The sequence below is a fragment of the Eretmochelys imbricata genome, chromosome 9, assembly GCF_965152235.1.
Source record: "Eretmochelys imbricata isolate rEreImb1 chromosome 9, rEreImb1.hap1, whole genome shotgun sequence".
Taxonomy (NCBI): Eukaryota; Metazoa; Chordata; order Testudines; family Cheloniidae; genus Eretmochelys; species Eretmochelys imbricata.
Genome location: NC_135580.1, coordinates 28013487 through 28021689, shown reverse-complemented (window position 1 = coordinate 28021689; position 8203 = coordinate 28013487).

Genomic DNA, 8203 nt, shown 5'->3' with positions numbered 1-8203 from the left:
GCCAGATCCTGTTCTCATTTCTTCCCTTGCAACCTCGCTGACATCACTAGAGGTGTATGAGAGGAACTGAGGACCCAACAGAGGCCCTGCCAGCATTGGGATCAGAACCACACTAGCTAGAATTGTGATAAAACCAGGATATTTCTAGCAGAATTCTGGCATTTTTCCCCTGCGAACCCATGGACGCAGCAGGTAAACAAACTGGCCCAACCCGCCAGGGGCTTTCCCTGCACAAGCGGCAGAACAAGTTTGGGAACCACTGCCTTAGAGCATTGATAGGATGGTTTAGCTAGCACAAATTGCAGGGGGGGAAATCCTTATCGTTGCCACGTTGGTATTCTATAGACTACTGCATTAAAAACAAACAACAACAAAAAATTGTTAAAAGAGTGTTTAAAATTGCAAAGTCAACACTCAAAAGTTAGGAAATGCAAGAAATAATGTTGCCTGTGCAACCTTTATTATACCCAAGCTATCACGCAGGCTTTAATTACATGTTCACATACTTTGGTCTTAAAATACTTTGTTTATTTTTGTTTCTTTATGGCTTGTTTATTTACAGACACTCCTCTCATTTTGATTTGGGATAAGACTGCATGGTAAACCACTGTGTGGAGTTGCTATGCTAACTCGTGGCAAAGGAAGTTTTGTTGGGTAAAGACTCTGTGGGTGTCGCCCTTTTGTTTGCTTTGGTCTTCTATGGTGACTTTAGGCAAATCACTCAAGCCCAAAGTTCCAAAAGTATCTACTAATTTTAAATTTTTGGATGCTCAACTGGAGACACAGGACCTGATTTTTAAGAGTACGTCTAGCTCTTACTGACTTCAGTAGGAATTGTAGGTGTTCAAAATGAGGCTTAAGATGTCTCATGTGTGACACCTAAAATTAACATTGAAAACGTTGGCCTTAGCCTCTCAGTCATTTAATTTTCTTTGAGTACATTAGCCTTAGAAACAATGGATCAATAGATAAAAGCCATAATTTTATAGCTGCTTATAGTTTTTGTACTCTTCACTTTGCCAGCATCCTTTAACAGGCTGTACACCAGGAGCATGAACTCTAGGTTAGGAATTGTCGAACCCTAGGTCCCAACGGGACTCTAGGTACTACACTGTATTATATGCTTCTGAGTCCAACCACCCATATCCCAGACTTCCTAGCGCCCTCCCAAACTGTGACCTCTCTAGCCAGTGGCGGAGCTAGGGGGGGACCAGGGCAGCGGCCGCTCCCCCACTGAGCACAAATGGCGCCTTGTCAATTTCTTGGGCGCCTTTTACATTTTTCCCTATTGAGGGAATGGGGGGAGCGATCCGAAAAGAAGGCGCCCCCTGCTGCGGCGTTTCTACTCACCCGGCGGTGCTTCGGGTCTGCGGCGGGACCTTCACTCGCTCCAGGTCTTCGGCAGCGGGACCTGCAGTGCCGAAGACGCCTGGAGTGAGTGAGGGCTGGCTGCCAGAGCGCCGCTGGGTGAGTAAAAGCACGGCAGCAGGTGGCGCTTTTTTTTTTTTTTTGGATCGCTCCCCCTGTTCCCTCCACCTGGCTACGCGGCTGGCTCTAGCCCTTTGTTCATGGGGCAATGTGGGAAATTTTGACTGTCCAGAGGACAAAAAGTTGACCCATAGAATTGTGGGATACTTTTGCTGGACTCCCAGAGCACGAGTCCAGTGGGGCTGTGTCTACATTTCAAAGCAAGAGGGCTTGGACCTGGGGTCCCACCTCGACTACCTTAGATCCCACCTTAGATCTTCCACCCCTGTGGGGTGCTGGGAGCCAAGCCCTGAGTTAGGACAATTTGCATGTAGATGGAAAGGGGGTTAGGATTGAGCCTGGGCTCAAACCCTGGGCTTACACTGCAGTGTAGACATACCCTTTTATCACAAGATGTGTTTTGTTGCTTATGTTTCCTTGAGGCACATAGAAGGTAGTCTAGCCAAAACCACTGTCCATATTGAAATGTTTAATTTGCTTCCATATAGTGCTTCTGTACCATTTTATTAAATAGTTAAATATAGTAAGTCAGGAAATCTATACTTGGGAGAAACCACAAGGCATATTATCCTGCAGCCAGTGCAAAGCAGATCATAACAACAAAGATCACGTTAGATCTCTGCTGTGCAGAGCATCCTCAGCCCCTACTGAATTTAACAGGTGGTGAGACCACTCAGCATCTTGCAGGATGAGGCATCTCTTTAGAAAACCGCATAAATGCAGGTCTTGCTAGAAAGGTACTATCATGGTTTCTTTGTCTCATACAGGCAGGATTTTACTGTGCTGTGAAACTTTTCCAGAAACCATGTTATTGTATAGAAAATGCACAAACAATACTGCAGAAAGCATCATTTGTACACCAGTTTTATAGCATGGTTAGGAGTTGGCAGTACCATCTCAGGAACCAGTGTAAGCAACTTTCTAGGAAGGATTGTTTCAGAACTGTATTCTAGAAAGATGCTAGCATGGTTTCTTTGGAACCTTGGCCAAAGTTTCATGGCCATTTTGAGAATATTGTCTATCTGCTATCCACGAGTGACATTAGCACTGGCTTTAAAAGAAGCATCTTGTCTCCCCTTCCAAACAAATTAAAATGTCACCCTCGCACATTCGAGTGGTGAGAAGCAATAAGCAAATGGAAATGGGCCATGGTTCAAATCCTCAGCTTGATTTGGGGGAAGCAGTAAGGAAATCATGGCTACTTGGAGATGCCCCACCTACAAGGTATATAGTAAGGGTATATTTTCATTTATTTATATATTTTTCTATTTATAAAGATATTATGAAGCTATTAAGCACAAATGCAATGCGTTGAGCATCTCTCGAGCACTTGGAACAGATCCTCTTCTGAGGTGCGTGGGCATCACTCCATTGAAATTAATGGGCTACTCTCTTTTACACCATCTGATAATCTGCCCTTTAAAATTTACATTCTTACATAAATATCACGTAACAAACAACTCAGACTTAAATGATGGTACAGTAAATTGGTGAACTAACTTTTCTTTTACTTTCTCTTTTAGGTTCTCTTATGGTCTCATATACCAATTACCGTGGCTGGACTATGCTTCATCTCATCTAGCAAATGGACCAGAAGATACTTACCTGACATTTTCAAAGAGAGCCACATAATTCCCACTGACCACAGAAAGTTGAAAATTTACTCTAAATGTGGAGGTTAGGATTCAAGTTAATTTTAACATTAAAATGAGCAGTTGAGGCCTTTGAGGTATGCCCATCATTAATCAATACCCTTACTGGTAGGAGAAAATAAATGGGATCAGGAGTTTCAGTCGCAAAAAAGTTTAACGCACAAAAAAGTATTAAGTCATTTAGTACATGACTCAGGGACCAACACCGGATATTGAAATATAGTTCTGTATTCTCCATTGTTTTGCCCAGTCCAATTGTAATTGCCCCAAGTATGTGGTTTCCACCATTTCACTTGAGAAACTACTTTAATCTACTAGATCTTAGGTATGAATTTTTTTCTGATATTCATCCTTTGCTTTTGCTTAATTTCATTGCATGCCTCTAACTAAACTACCTTGGGCCACTCTCATCAAGGTAACGGAGATGGGAGATATTTGTGTGGAGGAGAAATTCTTTCTGAATTTGAACGTGCAGTAGAGGTGCTAAAGTGAGGCAATTAGATTGGGTGGGAGAAGGGCTAAGGACAATTTTGGGTGGGAGGGCATGAGTCCTGCCAAAGGGAAGAGTTAATTTAACAATTGCAGATACGGATTCACTTTTATAAGCTATTTACACATGGTTAATGGTCTTCATTTGATTCTGATCTATTTGATACTGTTACTGAGTAGTGGTTCCAGCTGCCATTGTTCATTCATTTATAATCAGTGTTTAAAATAGGTCAAGACCCTTAATTCTTTAGAATATAATGCCAAGACCAATCATTCCCCAAAATTTTTATACAGGGAAATTCTCCCCTGCTGCCCACTTCCATTTCCTGCTCTTTAAAAGGGCAAAGCTGGAGTAGTTTAGCAACACCAACAAAGGGATAAAAAGGCTTGTTTTTACTCTACCATCTCCCACCCTCCAATGTTAGTCTAAAACAATACAATTAAAAGCAACCCTGTTAGCATTTCTGTTTGAGTTTTATATTCTTTCACTTCAGGTCATTTTCCTATAGCATTAGGTCTGGCTGGCTGTTGTAAGTTGCTATATCGAATTCTACAGTGTGTTACTGGAAATACTTATGTATTCAAGTTACTATACACAAATAAAACTCTTAAAAAATCCTAAACATACAGGTTTTATTTTCTAGTGCATAAAATAAAGTTTTGAAAAGTTTAAATATTTCTTTGATAAGGGAAAGAGAAGGATCAAAGGATACCTAATACCATGGTTGTTTGTTGTTTGATATGTCTATCAGAAATTTAGAATATAGTGACAATAGGGTCCCTTTCTGTTCCCACTGACTTCAATGGGGATAGAATTTGGTCCTGTGCTTACATAAGAATTACTGTCTTGTGCTAATGTATTTTACATGCAACAGTAAAGCTATTTTAAAAAATAATATAGGGAGGGAGCACGGATTTGTGGTGACAGAATGTAAACTGGATTCTAATCCTAGCACTGACGCTAACCCGGCAACAGATTACAATTAGTCCCTCTTGACTTCAGTGGGGTGCCATGCAAATCCGGTCTGCTTTCACAGCATACACTGAAGGATCAAGGCAAGTCCACTTAGGGCCCAATCTAGCACCATTGAAGACAATGGAAAGACACCTTTTGACTGAAGTAAAAGTTGGGTTAGGCCTGTAACCGCTCAGGGCCCAATTCAGAGCATTGATATAAGTGTGTGAGATTCTACTGGAGTTGCCCCTGGTTATGTCAGATCTGAATCTAACCCTCTGTGCCTTAGTTTTCCAATCTGTGACACGAGGATAATATTTACCTACTCTGTTAGGATTTATAGATTCAGAGGGTACAGCTACACTGCAAAAACACACACACAAAACCCCACAGCAGCAAACCCCTCGGAGCCTAGGTCACCTGATTCAGTCTCACAGTACAGGCCTAAAAATATTTAGTTGACTCAGGCTCCGAGACTCTCAGCCATAGTTTGTTTTTTGCTGTGTAGCATACTCAGAGTTTAAGGCCGGAAGGGAACATTAGGTCACCTAATTGCATCTGAAGTGGTTTTTTTACCCACGAAAGCTTATGCCCAAATAAATCTGTTAGTCTTTAAGGTGCCACTAGACTCCTTGTTGATTAGATCACCTAATCTGACCTGTATATCAAGAGCAATTAAATTTTACCCAGCTACCCCTGTACTAAGTCCAATAATGTGTGTTTGACTATAGCAGATCTTCCAGAAAGGCCTCCAGTCTTGATGTGAAGACACCAAGAGATGGAGACTCCACCTCTTCCCTTGGCAGTTTTGTTCCAATGGTTTCTCACCTTACAATTAGGAATTTGTGTCTAATTTTAATTTGTCTGGCTTCAGCTTCCAGACACTGGTTCTTGTTCTGCCTTTCTCCACTGGACAGAGGGCCCTTTCTACCTGCTATTTTCTGTCCGTGAAGGTCCTTATACATTTGTAATCAAGTCACCGCTTTTATTTTTATTTTTTTTTTTTTATTAATAAGCTAAGCCATTGGAACTCTAATTCTCTCACTATAAGGCATTTTCTCCAGCCCTCAAATAATTTTTGTGGCTCTTTTCTACACCCTTGTTAATTCTTCAACATCCCTTCTAAAATGTGGACATCAGAAGTGGATGAAGCATTTCAGTATCAGTTTCGCCAGTGCTGTATCCATAGGGAGAAAAATCACTCCCTATTCCTACTCACTACTCCCTTGTTTATACATCCAAGGATCTCAGTAGTACTGTCTGCCTCAGCATCATATTGGGAACTCATATTAAGATTCTTGTCCACTAGGATGCCTGAATATTGTAAAGCTTCAATGACCATGACACGCATGGAGTGTCTGACAGAAGAGACTACGAGCTAGCCTGTCCCTGGATTTAGTACAAGTGCCTATAGGTTGGGGGGCACTAGTGATGGGGGAGAACATAAGGAGCATTGTTCCCTCCTTGCTTCACACACCCTGCTGGTGAGCCAGGGACAAATGCAGTCCCTGGCCTGTGGGAACCTCAGTGCAGCCAATGAGCACAAATTGTTCCTACAAGTACAACTTGCATCTGCTTCATCCTGGACAGTAGAGATGATCATGTCTGCATGTGATTTGGGGAGCAAGAGGCACCATCTGAAAGGACAGTGCAGATTACACACTCCCCCTGCATGCTGAGTAGCTGAAGACCGTATTGTACCTCCTGAGCCTCGTTGCCACATTCTGTGCGCTGTGGCTAGTGCCATAATCTAGCCCAGTGAAGAAGGCATAACAGAAGAGCTCAGTATTTAACAAAGAGAAGTCCTGCTGCACAACCCCACATCCAGGGGTCCTGGAACAATTTTTATAATGGGGGAGCTGAGAGCCGTGAACCAAACTGAAAACCCTGCATATAATGGAAACCACTTTAAGCCAGGGGGTGTGACATCTTAGGTGCTCTGTTATACCACTGCTGCTAAGGGTCATCTAACTCTCTGTCAGGAGAGGGGATCATTCTGAAAAGAGGAACTAAGGACAGGCACACTGCAGAATATATTTGACCTGTCCTTAGCTTTGTAAACATTTTGGCTATAGGCATGTCCACAACATATATTTGGGAGCCATCTAATTTTGTTTTGTGATCTTGGAATGACCAATAAAATAAAACAGAAGCTACTGTACGTAGAGTGCAAGAGGTGCTTTTTCCTGCGGTCTTTGTATGAAGGATCAATTCTCCCCTTGAAGCATGGCAAAATTCCCATTGGCTTCATGGGCACAGGATCAGTATTGTGTTGGAAAATTACATGTGCTTATACAATGGCTTGATTAAAATAAGTTTTCTAACCTCTGCGCCAGATGCTAGGACTCAGTATTTTTCCTCGTGTCAAATTACCCTCAGTCCCATCTAAATGTAATCTCAACTATGTTAAAGCATGCAAGATATTTCCAGATAAAAATATATTGGTAATACACACAAGATGTGTTTGTATTCAAAATAAAGTGTCCCCTTTAGATAGTATTTAGTCCTGCCTCAGTGCACGGGACTGGATAACATGACGTATTGAGGTCCCTTCCAGTCCTACATTTCTTTGATCTAATAATATTTGGCAGTTATCCTTTGTTGATCTCAAAGCACTCTACAAAGATGAGTAAATCAAAAGCCATTTCATAATTGGGGAAACCAAGACAGAGAGATTAAAAGACTTGCCAAAGATCAAAAAGCAAGTAGAAGAACAGCACCCATGTCTCCTAAAACCCAGTCCAGCTCCCTAGCCAGCCAGCCCCGCTGCTTCACAATACACTCTGTGGGTGAGTCAAAGCCCATTGAAGTCAATGGAAGGACTCCTGTTGACTTCAAGAGACTTTGAACTGGGCTCTATAATGTTAACAACGATGGCTAAGAACTCACCTACAGTACTGTTGACCCACTTACGTCAGAGATCCATTTTGCAGTGTACATCTGATTTAACTGTGTATTGGTATTCTTGCATCATGTTAAAAGTTTAGACAACCAAATCTAACCTGGTTCAGGTGTATAGTTAAGTTCTGGGGTGCACTACACACTGGAACAATATTGTACTGAGGTTCTCCTTTTGAGGCTGTAACTGTAGTGCAGATGTGTTTATGGAGATAAGGAGTTCAGCTAACTGCAGGAGAACCATAGGGTCAAATTCACCCGTAGTGGAAGCAGGTGCAGCTCCACTGCCCTTGATAAAATGGGGCCACAATGTTTCCCTTTTGCCCCACAGAACTCTTAAATTGAAGAGCTCAAATGCCTCCTTATACAAGTTTGAAATGAAATCAGTGATTAGAAGAGCAATTAATCCATCTTTCTCCACATAATACTTAGGGGAGCACTTCTGTGTAACTGTCAAGATTCGCTTTAAAGGATGTTACCATCCTTCCATAAATATAAAACATGTCACCATGCACAAATCACTTAAACTAATCTTACACATTTAAACTGGCCACCCAGAGAAGTTAAAATAAACTACAGAGTTTCATCTAATTCAGAATAATTCACACTAGTCTTTATCATCAGGATAATGAGATCAAGCAAGTGGGGAATGTAGCAGAAGTGACTGTGTTAAACTCTGCTGTTATGTTGGTATAAATCCAAAATAATCCATTAACCTGAA